This window comes from Apostichopus japonicus, chromosome 3 (assembly GCF_037975245.1).
Source record: "Apostichopus japonicus isolate 1M-3 chromosome 3, ASM3797524v1, whole genome shotgun sequence".
Classification (NCBI taxonomy): Eukaryota; Metazoa; Echinodermata; class Holothuroidea; order Aspidochirotida; family Stichopodidae; genus Apostichopus; species Apostichopus japonicus.
Window position 1 is genome coordinate 10,462,738 of NC_092563.1, and position 23,715 is coordinate 10,486,452.

Below are 23,715 nucleotides of genomic sequence, written 5' to 3' on the forward strand. Positions count from 1 at the left end.
TGTATACACTACGTACACAGCCTTACCGCGGATTGAGACGAGAATCGTCTGAATTAGTTGTATTTTTGTTGATTCTTCAGTTGTTTTGTTATGATTCTGAGCCATTATGACTTGAAGTTTGTTTAAAATAATCATATTCATAGCAATGTCTATCATATAAGTAAGTGCAATTTGTGATTGAGGTAACAGGCTACATTACATGAGCATTCATATCTATATCTAGCGTTTTCTGGGATTTTACTTTTGCAAATCTAGCGTTTTTTGGCATGTGCCGCTGGTTACGCTGATTTGCTCATTTGCCATCAACTTTGCCAACTCTGCCAACTTTGCCTTCAACTTCAAAGTTCAACTTCAAGCCCGTACTGCTCTAGTTACTGCAGTAAGAATTACTCATTCAAGTCTGTGAATTATCCAGATTCTTTGATACTTTTCATCAGGAGTTAGGAGTAAGTCTATCGAAAACAAGAAATAATTAGGTAAGTTTATTGTATTTTTCATAAATAATGCAAAATCAGCCTACCGTACTATAGTATAGGCTTAAAGCATTAACTTAAGGTGTACCACTAACGTTACAGGCCTAGCCTACCCTACCACGATATGCACGTTATCACGTATTTTGTATGATGGACCCTGCGAAGTTCGGACACGTAAGAGGATCAGAGGGAATTTTCAAGCTTAAAAAAATACCTGTATGAAACAAAGTTCACCCTTTTATAGGTCAGCTTAGCAGACATTAATTGTGAAAGTTTCAACATTTTAGGAAAATTTATATAGGCTAGGGCTACTTTTTGTACAGGAAAACCAAAGAGATTGGGGCTTGTTATTTAATAATGTGTAGGCCAGGCATAGGCTACCTGATTTTGGTTAAACCTTGCAAAGAAAATGTGGGTGATTATATTACAGGTTAGGGTTTAGATATATTTCACACTATTTTTATTCCTTTTTTTACTGTTTGATTTGATTATTAGTACAGAAAATAAACAACAAAGTTGGTTTTAGTGTTATAGGTTAGGGTACTGTACATGTTGTTGGAAACAGGTGCACGCATTATTACATCGAGCCAATAACGTCCATTGTTGCTAAGTTCAGACAGCCGACTTAAATGGCCGCCAAAAGTTAGGGCTCGATTTTGTAATGTGCATATTTCTTTGTCAGTTTTATATTTTTTACCTTTCTGAAAATGGTTCGGACCCTGGTTTGCAATGGTTTGCAATCAGAACATTCATGTGTAGATGACTTGTTTGAGTTTGTTTATAACTTTTTTGGGGTATCGGTACAAGATTTGTCAAGAAATTGGTCCATGTCAGGCGTAGCTTAAAATGTTCCAGTGATATGTAACACTAATATCCTATTGAATAATACAGTATAGAAGAAGCTAATTTCTTTGTTTTTTTATTAAATGGTCCCAGCCCTTTTATTTTTAACCAGAACATTTGCAGATAAATTGAATGAGTTAGAACATAATTTTCTTGGTTCAAAGGTACAAATTTTCTCAAGACATATCTGCTTTGACATCGATATAATTGTTTCCAAACAGGAGCATCATCTAACTGAGTTTCCTGTAACAATTGTAACAGAGAGCATTTTACTGTTATCTCACCTTCCCCTTACCCTAGGAACATATTGACAATATCTTAGCTAGTAGCACAGACAGGAAGTTCTTACATCACACCTCTCAGAAACCTCCAACTTATTAGTTCCAGGAGATCATCCACACTGTAACCTCTAGTGTAACTTTCTACAACCAAAACCCTACACCTGTTTGTGCACCTATTATTATGTAATCTTCAGCAGGATGTGTGGTCAGCTTCACAGCAGCTTAACCACTGTTTATGTAGACAGAGTAACATCCTGTCCCATCCTCTTGTAATCCATTGTAAAAGAGTATATAAGATGCAACTTTCACCATTTGTATTCAGTAGCATATATCCAGCCAAGGAAGATATCAATTTTCTAATTCTTGGCAGGAAAAGTTGAATTGTGGTCAGCTTAATCTCTGAAATCAAACAATTCGTATTAAAGTAGAGTCTCAATCAAGTATCAAAGCAACTTCAGTAAATCCCAGTAATATCTGTCCCATATATATGTAATATATAGCCCATGGCACTGATTAAACTGCAATAATGAAACTCGTATAATTAAATACCAAAGCAAATAGTCTTGATTGTAGAAAGGAAAGAGCCGAGTCTCTTGCTTTAGTGGAACTTTATTCAAACTTTTATCAAACAAATGAACTTGTATTAAACCTGTTTTATTCCCCCCGGGGGTGGGAGGTATTTTCAGTGAGAAAAATCCTGTCACACTGGTATGGCATGTGTCCCATCGTACTAAAACAAATTGAACAATTCTAGAAATTGCCTGCAAGAATCCCCTCTAGTTGACCTGTTTGATAGAGACTCAATGAAGTATGTGAGCTTGGATAATACTGAATTGGGTGCACTTAAAGATATATAGCCTAGTATGAGCCCATGCACACTTCTTCTGTGGTACTCCCTATTCAGAGTGAAGTGTCAACTACCACATAGAATACAATTCCCTATAATACCCCCAATCAAACCTTACTGGGGTTGAGTATCATGAATAAATTAACTTCCTGTGTATAGACAGTAGATTGCATAAACTATGGTTGTGAAGTAGCTCATTGGGTACAAACAAGTGTCTGTGTTCAACAAAGGGAAATTGGTTTCATTGGCCCCTTAGTGGGGGATATAGGGCCTAATTGTGAAATAATATATACAAGACAGCATGACTTCCGTTGATTGTCTGGAAATCAAATTAAAGCATTGGGCTGACTGCTCGTATGTAATATGGGTGGGTATAGGTGTTTAAGGAAGATTTAGGTAACATTTGAGAGGAAATTGAACTTTTGATTATTGCAAAATTTAAAAAAATCTGATTTAAATTAAAAAAAATCTGATTTAAAAAAAAAAAATCAACAACCCTGGTTCCAGGTTGCCCGATATTCTCCCACTGGCAAGTTTTGAAATTAACCTGAAAAAGTCATCCAACTGTGTATATACCATAGTGTCCCCAGGTTTACATGTACAAACAAAAATATATCGATCTGTCACTGAGTATATTTATGTGTCATAAAATTTACATTGCATACATATTAAACAGCACTACAAGTGCTGGACCCATGGGTACAGGCTCATGAGTACGGGTATGGGTAATGGCCTATACTGTAAGTACGGGTCCAAGGAAAATGAAACTGTGAGTATGGGTACCAGTACAGACTCATGAGTATGGGTACGGGTATGTATAAAATATGTTAGCCAATTTTTTTCAAACAGATGTTTAATACTTGTTTCCTTTCATTTGTACAGAAGCACTAAGGAAATGCATCAAAAATGGGAAGAGGAGCGATTTCTTGTTTGAAATCGGTGAAGTTCTTAGAAATGCCAGGAGAAATATGCCAGGAGGCAGCAACTACATGAGAAAGGTAATTGGAATTGTTTATATTAATGAAATAAACAAGATCATGTCTCTAAAGCACTTAGTGTTTGTGTAGATGTGAGTGGAACAATATTGTTAAAAAACAAATGACTCGGCACAAACTTAATGCACTTGGTTCTGCATGGCAGAGCAGAAGAGTGATATCTGCAAAATGTTCTGAAAAATTATCATCAAATACCGTTTTTTTACCGGCCAAATCTGGAGTAACCACCATTCCCCACCCCCTCAGATTTGGACTTGGGGAGATAGCACCCTGAGGCAAAATGTTAGATGTGGGTGTGCTAAATTTATGTGACAGAACATTCTGTCAAAGGCATCATCGCAAAGCGATACGCCATATTGTTGTGGAATCAAGGTGCCCTTTTGGGGGATAGTATATGTATATATATGTTTTAAAATAGCCTATGCTATGGTGTGTTAGGCTATAAAATTCACCAGTTTATGTGTATAAAATGATGAGAATAAAAAAAGACATCGTTTGAAGATTTCAAATATACGTATAGGCTTTAAATTCGCCTATGCTACAGGGTGTCAGGCTATAAAATTAACCAGTTTGTGTATAAAACGATCCGAACAGAAATTGACATCGTTTGAAGATTTAAAAAAATATAGTTTTAGGCCTTAAATTCGCCTATGCTACAGTGTGTTAGGCTAAAAAAAATCACCAGTTTATGTGTATAAGTTCTCAGAAATGCCCTAATTAATATGCCAGGAGGCAGCAACTATATGAGAAAGGTAACCCTAATTGTTCATGTTAAATAAACAGGATGATGTATGTGTTAAGCACATCCTTGTGTAGATGGAACCACCAGTAACTGCATGCATGTATAAGATTTTTAATAAAAATATATTACCATTGTTCTCCATATCTTATAGAAATCACAAGTGGCACAAAAGAGGAACACACAGGTGTATGAATCTGAGGTTGAATCAGATGAGTGACCAGCAACTCCAGCGATTGAACCCTCATCGTTCTAGTATTGTTTTCTCAGATTTTGTTGTCTGTTTTTGTATTTGCTCTTCTAGTAATATTCTAGTGTTCTAGTATGTGTTGTCAGAAATAAACATGTTTACATTGAACATAAATAATGTCTCTTATATTTGACTTATTATCTTGCTAATCGGGGTGGGAGTTCAGCGACAATCACTAAGTAGTTCCAGTAGCTCAAGCTACCAAGTAGCTCAAGCTCAAGTACCGCCCCTTTGTGTTCGCAAGAGCGCCGGTTGTCACGCCACAGTGACCTAGCATCCCGCTGCCAGAATTTTCGGGTACCTACTGTCAGTTCCGAGCTGCGCATGGCCAGGGGAAGAGGTGAGACACATACGACCCAGATGTGAGGTAAAGGGGGGGGGGGCGGGGTTATGGGGATATCTAATAACGTATTGTCGCTGTCATCCGATCATTTCCAAGACATTTTGATGACATTTTGAAATAATGTTATCATAACATTTGCTATAAACGTTAACATAATATTTTCCAAACGTTTCGTCGGATATTTTATTAACGTTATATTAAAATATCAAGTAAACGTTTTGATCAAATGTTAGGTAAACGTTATATGAAAATATCAGGAAAATGTTTTGGTCAAATGTTATGAAAATGTCTTTAAAAGACGTTATAATAACGTAAAATATTGAGTCTTAGAAATAGCGGGAAAACGTTTTAAAATATTTCATCTAAACATCATGAAAACGTTATAAAAACGGTGTGATGATATTGGAACAAAACATTTTAAAACGTTTTCCCGCTATTTCTAAGACTCAACATTTAACGTTATTATAACGTTATTCCAAAACATTTTCATACCGTTTGACCAAACGTTTTCCTGATATTTTTAAAACGTTATTGTGTTTGCTGGGTAAACATTAAATTTCTTCAAAACGAATGTGCGGCTGAGTCTATAAAAATGTTTTGCCTCATACAATCTTTCTCAAACTTTTACCATATGTTTAACAATTTATTAGCTACGTTTCCATAAAAAACTGGAGTGGTCCGGTCCTCACACTAGGAGTAATGAACCCCCAAAGTTACTCAATCTTATCATGTTCAACACAGTTTACACCGTTACCGGTATAAACATTAAATTTTCTTCAAAACGAATGTGCGGCTGAGTCTATAAAAATGTTTTGCCTCATACAATCTTTCTCAAACTTTCTACAGTTGTTTAACTACTCATTACCTATGTTCCCATGAAAAAACTGGAGTGGTCCGGTCCTCACACTAGGAGTAATGAACCCCCAAAGTTACTCAATCTTATCATGTTCAACACAGTTTACACCGTTACCGGTATAAACATTAAATTTTCTTCAAAACGAATGTGCGGCTGAGTCTTGTTTTGCCTCATACAATCTTTCTCAAACTTTCTACAGTTGTTTAACTACTCATTAGCTATGTTCCCATGAAAAAAACTGGAGTGGTCCGGTCCTCACACTAGGAGTAATATACCCCCAAAATACTCCATCTCATCATGTTCAACATATAGTTTACGATGTTACCGTTACCAACTAATTTATAGAATAGATAGAGAGATAGAAAGATAGAGAGAGAGAGGCGGTGGAAGAGAGATGGGGTACACCCCTCAGTCCAACAAGCTTTCAGTCCGACAAGTTTTCAGTCCTACAAGTTTTCAGTCCGAAAATAAAATACACGTTTTCAGTCCGAAAATGAAATACACGTTTTCAGTCCGAAAATGAGATACACGTTTTCAGTTGGGGAATGAAAGCAGTTTTAATGCCATAGTATCACCAATAAACGGTGACAGCCCGAGCTGATAGTAAAGAAATCGATTGAATCTTTCGTAATAAGTGTCATATATATATATATATATATATATATATATATATATTATTATTATTATTATTAGAGAAAACCAGAGAAATAAGATATGACTCATAATTGACAAATAAGGAGTAAGTTTTAGAAAATATATTGGAATTTTCGGTCCCCCTGGGACCTTCGTCAACAATACTTGGCAGTCGAATGAGAAGTACAAAATGTGACACAATGAAAGTATGACGCTAGATAAGTGTAAGTTGCAATGATGGAATTAAAACCAAATAAACCATGACTATACAGGAAGCGGATTAAGGAGCAAAGAACGGATTACATATGCTTGTAGAACTGGTAGTTGTTAAGGGGTCCCAAGTCTTTGTTGAGGCCGGTGATGTGAGACTTAATACGAAAGATCCAATCGATTTCTTTATGTTTACGTTCAGTAGTTGATTTGAAGTTCGAGGCAATTAAAATACATTTTAGGTTTTTTAGAGAATGACCATGAAGATTGAAATGTTCGGACACTGGGAATCCTGCAAAATTATCACGAATAGATTTTTTGTGATTATTAAAACGTAAGCGGAATCGGGAGCCTGTTTCACCTACATAATTGCCCTCTTTGCAAAGTACACAATAGAAAATGTAAATAACATTAATAGAATCACAAGAGAGGGAAGGGGGTCTAAGACTAAAGTCAACATTGGGAAACTTGACCACGGTGCCTGGGGTAATATGGGGGCATATTTGGCATCTAGGTTTACCGCAAGGAAAATTGCCTGCGGAGGTGGAAACTGAGCGGGGAAGTCTGGAGGAAGTGAGAAGAAATTTATGGTTGGGGGGGTTGACGAAATGCTAGCATGGAGGGGTGGGGGTACCTTAAACGATTCTCCTACAGACTGATCGTCTTGAAATACAGCAAATTCCTGTTTGATGGAGCAAATGAAAGATTTGATGAGGGGGTTGTAACTGGTAACGAACGGAATGCGTGTGTTGGGACTTTTAGACTTGTATTTTAATAAGTCCTCACGGCTCAACTTGTCGGCCCTGGAAATACCCTGTCTAATTAGGTGAAGGGGGTATCCTACGTTCAAGAAATAACCAGTTAATATGGATACCTGGTGTTTAAAATCACATGGGTTGGAGCAAATGCGTTTAAGTCTAAGGCATTGGCTGTAAACAATAGAACTCTTGAGATTATGTGGGTGAAAACTATTAAAGTGTAAATACATATGAATATCAGTGGGCTTATAATAGACCGAAGTGGTTAAGGAATTGCCATCCAACTTGACCAGAACATCTAGGAATGAAATTTGATGTTTGGAAACTTCGACAGAAAATTTAATGCTGTCATGAAAAGAATTAACATGATCAAAGAAAGACTTATATATATATATATATATATATATATATATATATATATATATATATATATATATATATATATATATATATATATATATATATATATATATATATATATATATATATATATATATATATATATATATATATACATGACTCATAATTGACAAATAAGGAGTAAAGTTTTAGAAAATATATTGCAATTTTCGGTCCCCCTTGGACCTTCGTCAGCAATATTGTGAGTACAATGAAAAGTACAAAATGTAACTCAATGAAAGTATGACGCTAGGTAAGTGTAAATTGCATTCATGGAATTACAACCAAATAAACCATGACTATACAGGAAGCGGATTAAGGAGCGAAAAACGGATTACCTATGTTTGTAGAACTGATAGTTGGTAAGGGGTCCCAAGTCTTTGTTGAGGCCAGTGATGTGAGACTTAATACAAAAGATTCAATCGATTTCTTTACTATCAGTTCGGGCTGCCACCGTTTGTCTCATTTTCGGACTGAAAACGTGTATTTCATTTTCGGACTGAAAACGGGTATTTTATTTTCGGACTGAAAACATGTATTTTATTTTCGAACTGAAAACAAACTCGTTTTTTGTCGGACTGAGAACGTGGATTTTATTTTCGGAGTGAAAACGTGTCAAACTGAAAACTCGTTTTTTTTTTCGGGCTAAAAACGTGTATATTATTTTCGGACTGAAAACGTGTCGGACTGACAACGTGTACCCTCTCTCAAATTAAAATTAACCCTTTTGCAACTTTTGCCGAAGTAGCAAAATTTAAGACGATTGCAAGACAAGCTGCATTGAATTGTAATAACAACAGTAAAATTACTACACCAGGCGTGACTTATTGAAGGGATTTACGTTCAAAGCATCATCAACATTCTCATTTCATATACACATGTGTTCTTGCTTGTATTTCCTTCTACACGATATGTTTATTCATGGCAATCATCAGAACTTCAATAGTATGTTTAGAGTAACATCTGCTAAACGTTTATCTCCGGACCACTTCATTCTCAAGAACAGAAGGACCGGTATTGAGGGAACATATCTGTTATTGACTTTGGCGAATTAGCCTGGGAACTTGACTTTAATCGTACAAAGAAGTGAGGTGCGGTTTTAATTTCATGGTGTCCGTTCAAAATGTTGTTTAGGTGGTAAACTTGCACAATTAACAACGCTTCGTCACCTAATTAGTTACGTGTGCTTACTTACTGTGTGATATCCCGAAAAGTTTTTGGAAATGTTGCGCTGAAAAAATAAAGGCTAGTCTGTATTTTACTATCGGAAAGGGTGAATATAAAAACAAAGAGGTGAATTCATAACATTTGCTGTATCATTTACATATAGGATTCTTGGCTTGAATCTTTATCACTTTTGATAGACTCAGCCGCACATTCGTTTTTGGAAAAAATGTAGTTAGTATACCGGTAACTATGTAAACTACTGTATATTGAGCAAGATATGTAGGAGTAACTTCGGAGGGAAATTACTCAAAGTGTGCAACCGTTACACTATCACGTTGGCATAATTTAGAACTGTGTTCATTTTAATTGGGCCAACATGCCGTTTTTTAAACGCCATGATTATTCCGAAGAGGAAGTTTTGAATAGCATACAGGAAGGTAAGTGCAACGATATGTATTAAAACAATACTTAAAAGAATACCATTACAAGAAACAAAAAGTTTTTTTTTTACGAGTTCGTCCAGTTGAATTCCAATAGACTGTCCTGATTTTATGGAACGCGAAAAGGACCACAACATATGATGATCAGTGGCGGATCCAGGATTTCGCCGAAGGGGGGGCCCAGATGGGAAATGCCTAATCGTCGTCCTGGGGGAGGGGTCTAAGGGGAGTGGGTGCCCCCCTCCCCTTTGGGAAAATTTCACAAAATATGGAGGTCCTCGGTGCAATCTGGTGCTACTTTTCGTGAAAGTTTGGAGTAAAATTTATTTCCAATAAATCATGTATTCATGGTTTGCCGGGCATATATTTGCAATTTCGAGCAATGAGCTGGGATTTACGTCTTTGGGGAGTAGGTGGTGATGCAAACTACTTTTTACCAGGCTACTCCAGGCCATTTCATCTTGGATGCCCCCTTCCAGATGGAGACTATTGATGCAGTCAGAGTGCCCCTCTCACCTTCACTTTATCAGAATGATGGTGTACTCTTTTTGCAAATTTATTTTACAAAAAATTACACGCACAGTGGCGTAGCTAGGATTTTTTGAGTGGGGGGGGGCCATGGGGGGCTGTTCTTTCTTGTGGGGGGCGGAGTTTACTATCTAAGCGGAGCGCCACCTTGGTTGGCGCGGAGCGTACAGAGAAAATTTGAGATTTCAGCACCCCCCAGATCGCAGGAGATGGCACCTGTGAGGCAAAATAGCAACCAAAAAGATGTGCAACTTTGGTGACAGAAATGCAAAAAAAGTTTTTTCTCTTTCATGCTGACTGGCCTTGCCAACTCAGCCAGACTTTTAACTTGAGGGAAGTTGGCATCATTTGTCGTTTCAAGCTGTCAAGGCCTTTCTCCCAACTCAAACCCCTGTGGGCTACCGGTAGATTTGCAGGATATGCCCACATGTGGACTTAAATAGCATTAGAGGAAGGGGGTGGAAGACTAACACGCATCGATGTTTCGGTAATGGTCCACATTGATGGCTCGGTGCTTATTAGGCCATTTATTGGGTTTCTTGAGGCAGCTGTCATCAGAATCTGGCTTTTTGTGCCAATCGATAACCGATAACATGTATTGGTATGTAAATTTCTTCTTCCTATATCTAGCAACACTCTAAAAACAAATGAGTGGATTTCATTCCATTGGAGTGATCACTCGGCGCGCTTCAAATTAAAAGTAAAATTTAACTCTATTGGAGTTAACCCCTTACTCCTAATATGAGTGAATATAACTCTATTAGGAGTTAAGATTTACTCCAATGGAGTGGAAATTCACTCTTATACCGGAATGTGCTCAGTGATCACTCCCATGGAGTGAAATTCACCTATGTTTTTATCAGCACAGTACAGTGCATATCATCATAGACGTACGTACGTACTACGTACGTTCGTATATCAGACGCACTCGATACCCACGATACGATACGGTCCTGGAGAAACTATTTCCAGTCATCATTTTTTAAGGCGATACAGTAGTGAGTATTGAACAGGCACAGCCGCATGTTTGCAGGAAATTCAGAATTCCCAATATTTTATATCTCTACCAGTAGTGAAAATCATGTTTCGACAGTTTCGTGGACATAAAAAGTTGTTTTGTGGAATATTCAATGACATATCAGGGGCGGATGCAGGATTTGTGACAGGGGGGGGGGTCTGACTGGTCCAGCCGCGCCTGAACGTAAGACTATCTAAGCGGAGCGCCATCATCGGTTGGCGCGGAGCGTACAAGAAATTTTGGGCTTTACAAACCCCCCAGATGGCCGGAAACGGCACTTCCCGAGTATTCTAAGCAGCATGTACCTAGCCTGAAAATATGGATCTCATGTCTGCAATTTCAGGCCCCCCGTAGCTACGCCACTAATCACGCATGGGGCACTTTCCCTCGAACGCGGTAAAAAAAAAAAAAAAAAAAAAAATCAGGATTTTCAAAAAGGGGGGGCCCGGGCCCCCCGGGCCCCCCCCCCTGGATCCGCCCCTGATGATGTTAATGATGATCTCATTTTGTACGATCATGTACTGAAAACTTACGATCACGTACTAGAAATACACGATCATGTACTAAAAATGCCTACCAGTCAAAACGTCCCTTTACCAAAACGTCCCCGCTTTTGGTCAAAACGTCCCCGTTGGTCAAAACGTCCCCGTCTATCACATTCATTCACAATTGTGAATATATATTAATTTTAAGTTATAATTAATTAATCAAGGACTATATCGGAAAAAAAGTACTCGGAAATAGCAAAAACAAAGGGACACCGAATAAAACCGGGGGAACATCGTGTATATGTTCATTCCAAAAGTAAAAAAAAACTCATAACCTCTTGTATTCCCTTCCCTTTTATTATCTTATTTTGTTATTTTCAAATAATATTACAAAGTAACAGTATTAAATATCATTATAATTAGGGAGGGCAGAGACGGGAGAGGGCGCTGGGGGCTTTAGCCGTAGTCCCCCTTCTAGACCATCCAAAAATAAGAAGGCAGAATAAATTCTGGAAAAGGGTAGAAAAATAGGCCAAGAATCACGAAAATCAAAAATATAAAGTGTCTTCAGAAAAAAAAAAGTAGACGTATGTGCTGTAGAAAAATATAAATTACTTTCATCCAGCTCGTCTCGCATATTCCAAAAGAAACTTGTTGTACATTAAAAAAAAGTTTTATTCCCTTCCCTCAATATCGTATATATTTATTCGGAAACCAACTTGTGTTTAAAAAAATCCTATTACACTACAGCCCTCTTGCATTCCCTTTTCTATTTATATTATCTTACCAAAGAAAATTATACTCAAAATTTTTTTTTCTGCACTCATACCCGGCACTTCCCACTCCTAAATACTGTGTTTTCAACCTAAACTATACTTATCCTTACTCTTCGATTTAAACTAGAAACATCCACTCTTGCATTCCAACTGATTATAAAAGCGGGGACGTTTTGACTCACGGGGACGTTTTGACTGCGGGACGTGTTGGTCTTAAAAAAGCGGGGACGTTTTGGTGAAGGGACGTTTTGACTGGATACTCTAAAGCAAAATTTACGATCATGTACCAAACATATACGATCATGTACTAAAAGTATACGATCATGTTCTAAACATATACGATCATGTACTAAAAACGTACGATGTACATCAAAACAAATACGATCATGTACTAATAATGTTATGTTCAAAAAAACGTGGCGTCTGTATACGCGTATGTATATTTATATGTAGCGTATGCATACGAGTATGAATATTCAGTGTAAACTCATTAAGAACCATTAGGGGCGGGGCTTCGGTATCAACTTTGATATTCCTAGGGACACTTATATATGGATATTCATACGCGTATTCAAACGACAATAATGAATATTCATTCGCCACTTTTTTGTCACTTGCGCTTTTTCATCTTCATTATCACAAGTTTTCGGTACATGATCGTATATGTTTTGATGTACATCTTACGTTTTTAGTACAGCATCGCATTTTTTTATGTACATCTTAGTTTTTTAGTACATCATCGTATATGTTTAGTACATGAACGTAACTTTTTTAGTACATGAACGTATAAAATTAGATCATCATTTACATCATCATATGTTGTGGACTTGTGGTCCTTTTCGCGTTCCATATTATTTTGCATTTCCCAAGTTGTTGACGGCAGTCATCCCGGCTTGGTTCCACTATTCATACTTCAAAATAACTTAAAGAGGATTACGCCTACCATATACTACATGTACCGTACGTCGTCTGCTAGATATTAGGGCTGTGAGTTTTCGTTTAAAGAGGTTATGAAATGAAAAAAAAATTCTTTATCATCGTATTCTGTACACTCGTAGCTTTCTAATGATACCCAATTTGTGTCAAACGAAGCTTGCATTCTCGAGGAATAAACGATCAAAAATTCGAGGGTAATAAAAACTTTCTAAAAATTGTTGTATTTACGGTAACGCGGCGTGACGTCAGTCGAGGAACTCAGCTCACTTCCGAGACGCTATGTTTACATTCTTAAACGTCTGAGAACACACACCATTACACTGTTGCAGTGCTCCGTAGTAATTGAGATTTGGTGTTTGGAGTTTGTTTTTACGTAAATTTATCTCGTAAATGTTAAAAATGCCGAGCCGATATGTGGTATCAGGTTGCTCCACCACAAGTTAAGACGGATTTCTACTGCAAGCTTTTCCAAAAGATGACAAAATCGAAGAATTTGAACACGACTCGCTCAAAACACTACACATACACAACGTTACGAGTGCCTGTAGGCCTATACTGTTGCCAAATTACTTGTTATGACCATAGCCTAGGCCTCCTTGATACAGCAAATGACGATTTTTTTTATGGTTACCTAATATTTCGCACAAATTTTAAAGCCAGTTGGTTTAAGAACAATCAATACTAGATCTGCAAGTTTTCTTTTCTGGTAAAACTGGCGTTGTGTTGTGATTTTACGTAACAGTTGGATGATACAATTACACTGGCTAGCCTGTTATACAACGTCTATTAGTTAGGTCTAGACCCATGTTACCACTACTAGTACTATAGGGTTGCAATGTACAGAATGTCACATTTTCCTTGCACTGTAAGACACAAAATTCTAGAAGCTTCGCTACGAGGTTAAGTAGCAGGATCATCGACATTCGAGATAATTTAAATCATATGATGGTCTTAATAACGGTGGTTTTGTTTATGCTCAACCGACCAGTTTCGGTTCAGGGTCGTCCAACCGTTCTGCTCGGGGACTTTGATCGGCAGCGACGCGTCTCGGCCACCTGATCGTTTTACAATTCTTCTGCAAGGGGCTCAATTGATAGGGAAAAACACCGATATTATCTTCATCACCCTCGAAAACTATTTCCTCCTCTTCTTCCTCAAGAAAATAATTTTCGTCAAAGCTTACGAATGTCCTGAGAGATTTCCTCTGAATCGGAAGATTCGGGAGAGACATTTTCAATTGATGAGAAGAGTGTTGTGGTTACATGTAGTAAACTGTGTAACGCCGTATCGGTAAATAGCGGGGAGTCGGCTTTGGCTGAAATGGTTCCTTTGATGACGTCAGATGAACTGCGGTGGGCAGCTTTGCTTTTTTTTACGAGTGGCAGCTCGAGAGGTCTCTGGGGAATACTTTGACAGCGAATTTCTGGCGTTTGAAGCCGTATTTACGGAAAGTTGTGCATGGATGGTGTTGTAGTAATGTAGATAAACCATTCTAAGACATGAAAATTTTTCATTTCATAACCTCTTTAAAGACCTAAACGTTTAACGGCCGATTTTACGTTTAAACGTTCGCGAAAATCTGCAAAATGTCGAAACACAAAGATCCTTCAACAGAAGTGATATAACTTTATTTTTAAAGCATAATTATAATTAGTCTGTTTTACCCAAGTTATAAGTGTAATAAAAAAATAACTTCTTTTCATATACATCCCGATTGTTCATTAAATTTTGTATCTTTCCATGACAACTCCCTGATTATACGATGTTATACGTTTCTGTACGCAACTTTCTACGCGGCTTAGGGCTTCGCTTTAGTGCCCCTGAAGAGGGATTATACGCGCGTAAAGACGTACAATCTCGTATGATCTGTGAACGTAGGGTGTTCGCAGCCGCGTTACATAGCAGAGCTTCTATGCATAGGCGGCGATTGGGAGGGGGGGGGGGGGACATGTCCCCCCAATATTTTTGGTGGGGGATATAGTATCTAATATCCCCCCAATATTTGGTGGCATAGTTTTTGTGTGTGGCTATAAATAAAAAATAATGCGAGAGATTATTTATCCAAATCATATTTGGCGGCGGCTAAAACTTCATCCAACACATGCTGCATGAGGTAAATGACTCTTCGTGGTCGTTTCTGTGATCTGTGACCAGATAGCATGTTGTCACTCATGTTTATTATCATAATGTCTGTACATCTCTTGTGTTTGAGTGTAAGAACAATCCTATATATGATCCACATCGATATGGGTTCACTGGGTGTCCATTTGGCCTGTTTCCTACAAGATTTCTAACCGCAGGTTTGTAGCCAGGGGGGCGAAGGGGGGGGGGGACCGCCCCACCCTCAAGCATATTTTTTGTATTTTCTTTATGAAATTGAAGTTTTATAGTAGCCGTTATAAGAGGTTTTAATATTTGTACACAAATAAATCGACTGTGTCTGAATTCCCTGACCAACATTCTTCATCATACTTCCCTCTACTCGTGCAATTTTGACTGGTTCGTGAGGGGTTGAAGGGGATTTTGCTATATTGGTTGTCCGTAGATGAAATTTTGTGCAACATTATGGGTATGTTTTGAAGTGAATTTATTATTCAAATTCTGAACAAATAAAAACAAACTAAAACCTTGAAAAGTGGGGCTTACGGGTATGGTGGGCCATTACGTATTACTACCTACAAATGCAATGATCCACAGGAGATGCGATGATGTGTGACTGGTGACAATCTTGAAAAAGGTTATGGTTAAAAAAAAATATTGGGAAAAACTTGGTTCTCAGGCAAAAGTGTACATCTGGTTGGTCATTTTCAAGCCCGAGAAGTGCCTTTTCCGGTGATCTGGGGGGCTATCGAAACCAGAAATTTCTTGTACGCTGATAGTAATTCGCGCCTCTCGGTTTAGAAAATCCTACGCGCCTGCGCACAAGCAAATGCCCCCCCCCTCCCCCAACAATATTTGCAACAAATCGCTGCCCCTGTTTCTATGGGATAGAATAAACTGTGATGAAGGAAAGAGTCGGTAAACTCAGAATCGCACCAAGCCCAATTATATGACTTTCCAAAATATTCAACCACAGAGTTAGCATATACTTAGGCCGATAAGAATAAGAGTCACAAAGAAAACAGCGCTACAAGGAGCACAAACGATCGATACAATCAGTGCAACAACTTTAGCAAGGAAACTATATTAATTACGACAATGTGCCCCAATTTGTTACTATTTATACGAGTTCCTCCCGTTATGCATTAAGTTGAATGAAGGTAACAATCTATGAGGACTAGGTAGTCTAGGTTAGGGATGCACCGGATCCAAATTTTCGGATTCGGACCGAACCGGATTTTTTCATTACACAAGAGAAAATCATTAATAAGAAATAAAAGTATGAAACAAGGAGCAAATCTTAGGTGAGGTATACGCATATTATAAAGAAGGTGAAACTAAGACCCCATTTATGAGATTAAATATTACTTGAAGTGGTGAAATCTTCATTCTTTAATAAAATAACTACAATATAATTGTTGACAAGCTTGATACAGTATGTAAATTTGTTTGCTGGCAAAAATACTGCATACTACTTATGAAGATACTTGATAACTGTAGAAAGGTTACTTTTGAAATTGTTTTCATTATCAGCTCTGGATTTAATCGTCTTTGACGAGAATTAAAGTTATTTTAAGGTTTAAGAATGAACTTTAAGATGAAGTGGTTTTTGTGGAATTGAAAACAATTCAGACGTATTTAACCATATAAGAGATTGTTTCACACATAAAAATTCAGAGAAAACATGAATGCCAACAATAATGGGAAAGTAAAGATTCAATGGAACAGTAGTTTGACTGATAAGTATATGGTCTATTTTAGCTGAACAATATTATTAAACTGATGAAGGCTGCAAGAAATTATTTCACTGCAAACTGTATTTGTTGTATATAACTTCATATTATAACAGTAGTTGTATTATTTTGGTTGATCTTTAGAAACAGTGGGTCAGACCATTGAGAAAATTAAATTAAACATGTTAAACCTAATTTTTCCTTACTTTGAATGCTTTTATTAATTTTTGGAAATAGTTTACATCGACTTAAGTTAATACCAACACCTTTTTAAGGAATAATTCAGGCCAGATTTTGAACAAGATCCGACCAGATTTTGAAAAAGATCCAGCCGGATTTTGAAAAATATCCGACCGGAACCGGATAATTGCTCACTATCCGGCCGGATAGTTCGGCCGGACCGGATATCAGGTTCATGTTTAGACTAGGTAGGCCTTGGCCGATCCTACCTCTTAGGCTACATCGAAAGATACGCCGTATACACCTCGCAAGAAAACCACGACAACTTTAAAGGGAAAAACAATATTTTGCACTTGAAGATCTGACTTCCCCAAAATGCAGTGATAACGTTTAGACCCAGTACTTCTTAAAACATTGAGATTCCAATAACTGATCAAAAATATTTTCTGAAGAAAAACCTTACGATATTTTTCACAAATATTGATCTTTAGATAAGTGCTTCCTCACAATCAAGGAGCCGCCCCGAAATTCGCTCCGCTTACGCAAAACTTCTATATATATAACACGTGGAAAACAGGAGTTTTTACACACACAATTCCCATTGACGTTGGTCACGGAACATAAGTAGGTCATCGACATTCGAACTTGCCCAAGGTCACCACACCATGGGAACGACGCAACACATTGAAAATGATGGTACATGTTCCCGCCATCTGGACGCCGAGTGTAAATGTTGGTGTAATATGCAAAATATTGATGGTAATGAAAGTTGTGCGCGGTTAAAACTTAACCTATTGCGACACACACAAATTTTTGGAAGCTGTTGTAGAAGTAACTTTTGTATCAAATGTAAAGTACTTTAAGGTACTTTAATTGATAAAAGACGGTTTTCTTCAGGTGGTAAGGTGTTTATACGTCTTAATACGTTTCTGTGCGCGTACATATGTCCAGTTGTACGTGTATGGCAAGCCATGTGGGACAAACACTGCATAATATATCAGCGTATATAATCGTAAATTATACGCGTATTAATTGGAATATATACGCGTTTATATTATTAGCCAATCATATGGCCCAAATATATCCGGGTATTTATTCGAGTATATACGTATTAATTCGAATATATACACGTATTAATTCGAATATATTCACGTATTAAATAGAATACATATGGGGATTAAATCCAACATATGCACGGATTAATTAGAATATACACGAAAACACATTTCCGCTCTTGCTGTGTACATATACCAACGATAAATGCTACAGCGGGCTCGTGAGATCGCTCCAAAAAGCGAAACTTTACACATGTACAACACATATATATTTGAATTAATACGCGTATATATTCGAATTAATACGCGTATATATTATGCGGTGTTTGTCCCACATGACTTGCCATATACGTGAGCGTACTGTAGCTCGCGAGTTCGCGAACAATCAGATCTCAAAGTACCAGGATGTTGCAGACTCTACGTAATCTCGTGGCGTTGAAACTTTTAGCGCCGAGTAATCTGTTATTTATACATCAGAAATGTAGTGAATACTAGCCACTCATATCGCCGGATACATCGGGGGTAACAATAGTAGGATTACGTTCGCGGTTTATGATTCGACTGATCGTAAGTTGTGTTGTTATTTCGCGTACAGACAAAATAAACACGGGAATTGATACGCGATTTTTGCCAGTAATTTAATTTTCAGTTGATATCATAGTTTCGTTTAAACGTTCATCAGGTTTTATTAAACGTTTAAACGATGTTTCGTTCGTTAACACGTTTAAACGTGTAAACGACACAGCACTGCTGGATATCGATGACGGCAGGAGGCTAGAACATGACCTACAATACTGTTACCAGCCGCCAGTAGCTAAATTCAAATATGAAATTTTCAACTCTAGGTAACGCGATAATCACATATCAGAAGTAGTTCAAAATATAATGAGAGGTATCAACGTTTATAAATTATTATGCGAGACTTTGCGTTGCGAAATATTTAAAATATCGCATAAAAAACGTGTTCGTAGTCTTGTTGGCAGTTTTAGTACTGTTTGTCACACACGTGGCACGTGCAAGAACTGCGCAATCTTAATTACTGCTTACAGCCGTTTTAATGTTAATAGAGGACATAGCTGTGACCTTGTCGGCAAAAACCCTGGATGAAAGCATTTTTCTCTAATTTGTATTGTGCAAGGTTTCCCCATTTCTGAAAATTGTTACTCAAGAATCTAAAAGGGCTATTCATTAAAGTTGGAAACCTGCCAATCACACGTTTGAAGTGGAAGAGTATTAAACTTTTTTACAAGTTTAAAGGTCTGCTGTATAGACCCCAACTATAGCACCCTATCATGGAAAAGTTTCTTGAGATTACGGAATCGACCTGCCTTGGTCGTAAAATGACCTCTTTTGACCAATTAGTATGCAACTCCTGCCACATATTTTTCTTGTATGAGGGTCTTTGTGTGAACGCTGTATGATTAACTACACTGTAGACATGAACATATTTCCACAGTGTTTACACAAAGAGCCTCATGGTGTAAAGAAGCTATGCAGGCTAATTATAGAGCCTGAGGTCGATTACGTAATCACAAAACTTCCTAGCTATATCGTGCTATAATTGGGGCAAATAAAGCTGATCTCTAAAATCTCAGTGATTTTGTTGATCTCCTAAAAAAACACTCTTCTGAGGCTGATATAATACACAACTTCGAAATGAAAGGGATGAAAAGTTGATACAGAGTACTCACTGAAATGCAGTAATCTGGACCGCCGTCCTTTTTTCAGTTTAAAGAGTCTAGTCGGTGTAAGGAGTGTACACAATTGCCACATGAAAGAATACGCGACAGTAACTTACTGTATCGAATCTTAGAACTTTAACAACATTCATCTAGGGATGTACTACTTTAATCTGTTGATGATACCAACAACAAGCAGAGTCTGCAACATTGCTTCTGTGATCCTGCTAAGAGAGCTTATTATCAATTAACCGCCTACAAATTGTGTACAATTACTTTTGTTAATTGCGGTACTCGTAAGGCTTAGTGTAAACATTTGATTTTCACCTTTGATATTATTTATTACCACTAGCATTGTGTTATTATTATTTCTAGATGGGTTTTTTTTGTAAGCTGTCAGATCGTGATTTAATTCCAAATATGCAATTGAAAGGGCTTCGTTAACATCGAGACTATTATAATATACAGTTATGTCGTCGGCAAATAATATAAACTGAAGGACACGTGATGACTTAGATTAATACCATTGGTATTTAATGTGAAAAGCAGAGGACCCAATATGGAACCTTGCAATACGCCAATATTCATATTTGAAGAGTACAGTCATTGCGTTAAAACGAGCAAACTGTTCCCCCATTTGTACGATACAGTTGAAACAATTTGAGTGCCACAACCCGAACTCCATATCTATATAATTTATTAAGTAAAATCTGGTGGTGAATAACTGTGCCAAACGCATGTAAAACTGAAACAGGTCGGTAATTTGAAACTATTTAGGCTCCACAGGATTTTTATCAGGAAAGACCTTAGCAATTTTTAACTCATTGGTGCAGATACCCTCAGAAAAAGGCAAGTTCGAAATATGAGTAAGCAGAGTAATTTTACAAGCACGAATAACAGTGAATAATTTTAATTCTTTTAATCGATCAGCATGAAGAGTAAGGGAAGCACTTCGATTACAAAATTTAGATATCTCAATAGCTTGCAAACAAGTGTATGTGGGGGGGGGGGGTTAGTTCTTCTTTCCTTGCTTTGATCACCACCCTAACCCCGTTCTGCGGTTCTTGAATGTTAGGTCTTTGTAAGTTGGCCAAAAATTCACTGATATTTTTTTTAATTCAAAAGGTCAATTTATTTGTTTCTCTTACTATGCTCCTTCATAAGGCATAGCAGAAATAAATGTGCGAATAATATAACGCTTTATTTGAAATGTTCAGATCCCTAAATCCTTTATTCATACAAGTATCAAAATCGATCATGGAAAAAAATAAATACATTTGCGCACATATGCCTATAAGGGCGTGCAGGTGTGACTTAATTTGTATTTATGATATGCCTTATATTAAAGAGAATAGTAAAGAAAACGATCAAAGTTTATTTATTTTCACGTCGCATGCTTTCTGAAGGAGTCACAAACGGACTGTGAGAAACCTTATAATCTACCTGAAACCACTGCATGCATTGATATTCATTTTTGGTCTCTTCTCAGTTTTCAGGAATACACCATCAGCCGCACAAGCAGCGAATTCACACCGTCGCCAGGACAGCCTCTGGTACCGAGTAGCTTCGAGCCTTCTAGGCCCCGCTGAGCACAAGTTAAAAACCGTATTGGGTCTCAGTTTCTACCTTTACAAGACGTATATGAAAGATGGCATGGTCGAAAAGTGGTTTAAAGATCTACGAGAGACTAAATACACCGACGTACCACACTCGGAAGATGAGGTACTCAGTAGCTCAACTGGGAACCTGGGAGAACGCCAAAAAGCTGATCAAGGAGACATTGAATCTCAAACAGATCATATGGAAGATGCAGTTGACGCGATTGTTCCTTCCAGTGAAAGATTCTGCATTTGCTACCAAGTCAACGATGGCAGCCCCTATGTGCAGTGTGATATTTGTCAGCAATGGTTTCATTTCAAGTGTGTTGGTTTACCTTCGTCTCCGCATACAACAGACCGAGTAAAACGGGACCCATTTAGATGCAAGAAATGCTTGCCCACGGTATCTCGTGGAATTAAAAACATCGGAAATTCATGCTGGTTCGCATCGACAGTCCAGGCAGTCAAGGTGACTCACGTTGGTCACATCCTTAAAAACCGGTCCAACTCAAACAATGCTGTTGGAGAAATGTTAACACGGATTCTTCGCAATTTAGAAGAGAAAAGCTGCCGTCCAATTGGTGACAGGGCGGTGAGACAAGCTGTTCAGACTATTGCCGACGAGGTGCGTGGTCCTTTCCTTAACTGCCAAGATCAGCAAGACGCAAGTGAGTTTTTCTCGAACTGCATCCTTGACAATCTGCATCAAGAATATGTTGCAAATATGATCTCGCCAGTCACTACAACTTTCGCAACTGAGATAGTCACATGTCTGAATTGCGGAAACGAGGAGAAACGAAATCAGTCTCTGCCAATGCTTACCATCACCCCTCACAGGCCAGAAGTTGTGAAGAACATTGCTGCCCTCTTTGAAGACGAAGTTCGTGACGGTATTTGTTGCTCCGAATGCAGAGAAAGACAACTGAAAGGATACAGTTACGAAATAGCCAAGTTGCCTCCTTGTTTAGTTGTAAATATAAACCGCACGCAAAGAGATGGCAATAAATGTAATTCATCTCTGGATTCTATACAAAGAATGATCATCTCATCCTCTAATGTACACTTTGAAGACACAACGTGTTCACCTTATTATTACCAACTTATTTCGGCTGTAGTTCATCGAGGACAGGATAAGGGTGGCCACTACTACACCTATGTTTTCAAAAACGGTAGTGTGTTTCAACTTAACGACGAATCTGTACAAAACTGCACCACTGAAAATGCCGTCGCAGACATTGCTTTGAATGGCATTTTATTATTTTATGAACTTTCAGAGAATTTAGATACAACAGGAAAGGTGGAAATAAGTAACAACGATGAATCGGATTTCGCTAAATTTGACACCAATTCACCAACTGTCAATGGGTATTCTCCTCAAGATGTCAAACCCAACACTTCAAATGAAACATGCCAACAGCAATCTCTTCAAGACGAAACTAACTTCTTCATAGATTCAGTTCAGCAGGCGGAAGGAGAAACACCGATTAGTGACGCAACACTCGCCGATCTTAGTGCTTCACCCATATTCAAAAGGTTTTACGAGGTGACCATTCCAACGTCTGCTACATTTAAAATTGACGAAGATGCATGGACACAACTGAGGAAGGAACAGAAGGGGACGAGACTACCATTGCAGTGGGTAAACGTCTTTTACGACGGGCTTCGTAAATCCAACCCATTCTGTACGTTGATGTTTAAAAGACACAGAGTTGCAAAACAGTGTAGTAGGAAAACATCCAGCATTATTTTCTCCGCCAGTGCATACTGTTGTCGACGTCCGACGTGCAACGTATCTGCTACACTATCGATGGATGAAAACCTGATATGCAGTGTACAATACTACGGTCGTGTCAAACACACAACTAACGAGACGGCACAGCGCCCAATCCGAGCAGAGGAAAGGTTGAAATTGCAAAATGAACTTTGGAACAATCATTGCCCGTCCCGAAAAAATATGGAAAACTTAAAGGAAATGGATGACAGTGTATTCGCCAGCGGAAATCTAACTGGAGTAGGTGCCGACAGCTCAACTTTTAAACAAATCAGCTATGAAGGGAGACGTCGACTTCAGAGTGACAAGGACCTCATTACCAGCCTCCTGGTGAAAGAGAAGCTCAACCTGAAAAATTATATCCGGCAAATATCTGCAGTTCCAAGCTATGTGATCACGTTCACAGACGCCGGAGTGCGCCTGTTCCACGAGATGGCACCAACAGTTCCGTTACACTGGGACGCAACGGGGTCCGTAGCCTGGAAGGCCGGCAGTAAAGAATATCTTTACTATGCGATGGTGATGCCGAACCAAACAAGACAGGAAGAAAATCTGAAAAGCTCACCATGCCCGGTGACCGAGCTGGTTACAATCAATCAGTCTGAACCTACCATATCAA

The 23,715-nt window shown here is 38.1% G+C and overlaps 1 protein-coding gene and 1 long non-coding RNA gene across 3 annotated transcripts in view; one reads left to right on the top strand and one right to left on the bottom strand.

Moving 5' to 3' along the window:
• LOC139962947 (uncharacterized protein C18orf63-like) overlaps positions 1-23,715 on the bottom strand; it is a 70,686-nt gene that overhangs the window by 35,379 nt on the left and 11,592 nt on the right. The gene's annotated exons all lie outside the window — the stretch shown is intronic.
• Positions 218-5,316, top strand: LOC139958424 (uncharacterized). Its single transcript, XR_011789783.1, has 3 exons — positions 218-476; positions 3,327-3,442; positions 4,333-5,316. It is a non-coding gene; the product is annotated as an uncharacterized lncRNA (long non-coding RNA).